This window comes from Pituophis catenifer, unplaced genomic scaffold (genome assembly GCF_029215685.1).
Source record: "Pituophis catenifer annectens isolate HBS135680 unplaced genomic scaffold, rPitCat1.0.hap2 SCAF_4, whole genome shotgun sequence".
Taxonomy (NCBI): Eukaryota; Metazoa; Chordata; class Lepidosauria; order Squamata; family Colubridae; genus Pituophis; species Pituophis catenifer.
This window is the reverse complement of record NW_027256884.1, coordinates 78,943,318-78,947,622: the sequence shown is the minus strand read 5'-3', so window position 1 is coordinate 78,947,622 and position 4,305 is coordinate 78,943,318.

Genomic DNA, 4,305 nt, shown 5'->3' with positions numbered 1-4,305 from the left:
CTTACACAGCATAGAAAAGCCTTAGGTTGAGTTTTGGAAAACCTCAGACAAGGTATAAATTTATTAAAGAACCATATAATTGAGAATCTGTACCAGACATCTGAGATATATTTGGGGAATGAAGAATGCTGAAGGTTGACCTTTGATTTGCTTGACTGGCAGCTGGATGTTTTGTGCTTCCCATCGATTAAAGTAATGCTGCCCAAGCACTTGCTCCCACTCTTTTGAGAGGTATCTCACTTGCATTGTATAACATCAGGAAGAACCAGATGGGTAAATATTTTCTATCAAGAATGAAGATTTTGTGGTTTTCTCAGGACATCTTTGACTGACTGTCCTGTTTATTGCTGCTGGGATTTGTAGTTTGACATTTCATTTTCCACTCCTGCTTTGTCTGTGCTCAGACTGGTGGAAAGGTCGTGGCAGCACCAGCGATAGAAGTTAAGGATTTCAAGGATATATCCAGTAGGTGGCTTGGTAATTTTTTAGTAATAAAGTGGAGGATTAAATGGGGTCGTATTATAAATGTCAAAATCTGTGGCCCACAATCTGTGGTTGTTTTGCATATTCTTACCAAGACACAAAATATAATAGTTTGTGTTGAAACAGTGATGGGTACTACAGTTTCATGAACGAAAAACAATCAGTTCTGTTGATCCCCCAACAATAAAGAGACTGTTCAGTTCTGGACTGCAAATGACTGAGCCATCTGGCCCATATCGTCACAGTAAAACATTGTCCGTGCCACAAAAATGATTGCATCCACAGGACAAACTAATGTGACCTCCAAAGAAAGGCTTCCTCTGAAGCTATGATATCATACTGTATAGGAGACACCAGCACAATTGAATCTGGTCACCCAGGGTGCAAGTGAGATCGGACTATTGAAATCAAATTTTATAGGAGACTTTTTGTCCTCTGTGGCAAATCATCCAGGTCCGACGACAGCATTGAAACATCTTTTCTTATTCACTCTTAAGGCAACAGTACACTTCTGTTGTGCGTTGGCAGACGTCTTTAGCTTGTGCTCAGTCCAGGAAGTACACATCTCTTTGCAGAATTAGCACCTGCAAGTTTTTCTCACCACAATGTTTCACTGATGGTTCACCACCTGCACCCGTCTTTTTTCTTGCCCTTCCATAAACAAGCAGCTCTTTCTCCTCATGCCAACTGGAATGTCCAAAGTCTGCCACAGCCTTACAAATAGTCCCTTAGCTTAAGAAGTCACTCATAATGATCTTCCACCTGAATGGCTGTTTCATGAATATGGGAAAGGGAGAGTGCTAACCAAAGAAAGGCCCATCTCAAGGAAAGAAAAATAACTTTCTAAAAAAGGTTGATTTATTTTTACAAGGTTTGATCTGGGGCAGCTTTGAAAGAAAAAAAATAGCAAAGAAGAAGAATACAGTCTAATTAAAAGATGAATGTATTTAAGGAAGGCCATGCCACCGATATGAAACTGGACCAATATAGAGGAGTCAGTTTGGTTAATCATTGGAACTAAACAAAATGTCCTTTGATGACACAAAATCCTTGCTCTTCTGAATGTCTATTGGACCTAAGCAGTGGTGAAATGCTAATGGTTCGCACCGGTTTAGGCAAACCAGTAGTGATAAAAACTACCAGTTCCGGCGAACCAGTAGTAAAAAAAAGTATTTCCGACAATCAGCTGTGCCGCGTGGTTTATATTCACTAGAAAGCAGGAAATCCTGCTTTCTAGTGAATATAAACCACGCGGCACAGCTGATCCCCTCCTCGCTGTTCTACTTACTTTCCCAAGCCTCCTTTTGGTGTGTACTGTGCATGTGCATGCATGCACAGTGTGCATTTGCATGCACTGCACATGCATGTGTGCAGCGTATGTTTGGTGTGCAGTGCGCACGCGCAGCCAGTGAACCGGTGGCAAACCGGTTCAAATTTCACCACTGACCTAAGGTATCCATTTATCTGGAGTTACTGTAAAAAAAATGTTTGGTAAGTATTGTTTCTTGTTATCAGCATAGAGGCTTGCTAGTATTAAACCTGGGTTACATTAATTTACACAGTTCACTATGGTATAATTAGTTTTCTCTTCCCCAATAACATTCATTTGATCCTTTCCTTTCCTTTTAAGAAAAGTGTTCATCTAGTTAATCCTCAGCAGAGGAACCTGCCTTCCATATTTATGGGTTAATTAATTCTATTGAATATTTCAGTAGGAGATTCTTCCCAATTTGTTATAGGATTCCTTGGAACCATTTAGCCTTGGTTCCAACATTTATTTCAAAGAACTGGTTTAGGATGGTAACTAGCTTTGGGGTCTGAGCAGCAGTAATTGTGTTTTTATCAGGAGCAGAAAAGGGGAAGTACCTTTAGATAGGACTTACTCCAACTATGTGTTTCTGTGGTTATTTTTTAAAAAGTAATTCTTAATGATATTACTCATAGTGTGGAACTATCAACCTCCTATACTGAAGAGTGGGGAAATCAATTGCTAAAGTTCAATGTACCTGCATGAATTTCCTTTTAGGAGCAAGAAAATGTTTGGCATTTGCTAAAATATTCCACTCAAGAAAAAACACAAGTTCAGGATTAGTTAATAGGGACTAGATTGCCTTTTTTTAACTGGATTTCTGGTCTTTAAGAAATCAAACTTCAGGATACTATTAAACTCTGTGTTTCATTCTTCAATTAGCTTTTACCTGAAACCATTAACCAGTCTCTGTGTTATGGTTAGATCTATTGCAGTATAGATTACCTAGCAACATCATTTAATCAAAGTTATGCTTACTGCCTGAGACCTGACACCATCAGCACTTAGCTAGCTTTCTCATGTACCCAGGGTGGGATTCCCATTGGCATTTTTAAAAGGAAAGAAAGTAGAAGTGGGATATTTTTGGTTGTTGGAGGATTATTTTAATAGAAGAAATAAAATATGAACTAAGAAACTGTTAAAGATGAGCAGTTGTGCAACCAAGGAGCCAAATTGGAAATAGAATTGAGAAAAAGAGACATTAAATAAAATCTTAAGGAACCATGCAAGCAAGTAAGCATCTGTTTGCTTCTCTCTCTCTCTCTCTCTCTCTCTCTCTCTCTCTCTCTCTCTCTCTCTCTCTCTCTCTCTCTCTCTCTCCTCCCTCTTCATTCAATCTATCTATCATCTATTTATCTTGCCTGGAGGAACCACCAGATCTTCAAGGATCTGGAACATGCCAACAAAGCCAGGGCTAATGAATCTCAGGAAGTAAAGTAAAGGTTCCAAAGAACCTTTCACCAGCAACAGTGAGAGTAGCCATCACTGGCTATTTGCTCGACAGTCATCATCATCATCAGCCATTCAGTCGTGTCTGACACTCAGCCACACTATGTTCAGCACTCTACATGCCCCCTGTCTCTCACTGCCTCCTTCAGCACTGTCACGGTCATCCTGTTTTCATCCTTTGTAGTGTTCAGCCTGTGGGTATTAGGGTGGCCCCTTCTCCTTTTTTCCAATGATCACTCCCAGCATGATTGACTTTTCAAGTGAGTCCGCTCTCATGACATGACCAAAGAATGGTATGACAGCCTCTGTTTGGTGAATTTGGCATCAAGTGATATGGTGAGGGTCCGCCTATGACTTCTTTGTTATTTTTGCAGTCCATGGGATATGTAATAGTTGCCTCCAGCAGAGTGGTGAAATTCAATTTTTTTTACTACCGGTTCTGTGGGCATGGCTTTATGGGCATGGTGTGGCTTTGTGGGCATGGCTTTGTGGGCGTGGCAGGGGAAGGATACTGCAAAATCTCCATTCCCACCCCACTCTGGGACCAGCCAGAGGTGGTATTTGCCAGTTCTCCAAACTACTCAAAATTTCCACTACCGGTTCTCCAGAACCTGTCAGAACCTGCTAGATTTCACCCCTACTCCAGCACCACAATTCAGAGAGGTCCACCTTCCCCATCTTCCTTTTTCAGAGTTTAAATTTCACAGCCATAAGAAGCAATTGGAAAAATTATTGTGTTAAGTAATCTGCATTTGGTTCTGAAGCTGATGTCTTTTCTCTTACAGATGTTATTCATGCCAGACATTGCAGTTCTTCCAAGTGCTATACTCCTTCTAATTTCAGGTCTGCAATTGCTACTTTTGTTGATTTTAGAGCCCAGGAAAATTAATTCCTTTATTGTTTTGATGGTCTCATTGTTCAATCTGCTATCTGCCCTGTGTGTTTTCTGCAGTTGTCATTATCTTTGTTTTCTTGATGTTAAGGTTCAGTCCAAATTTTTCACTTTCATCTTTGACTCTGAGGTTTTTAGCCACTCCAGATCGTCCTTGCTTTCCACGAGCAAT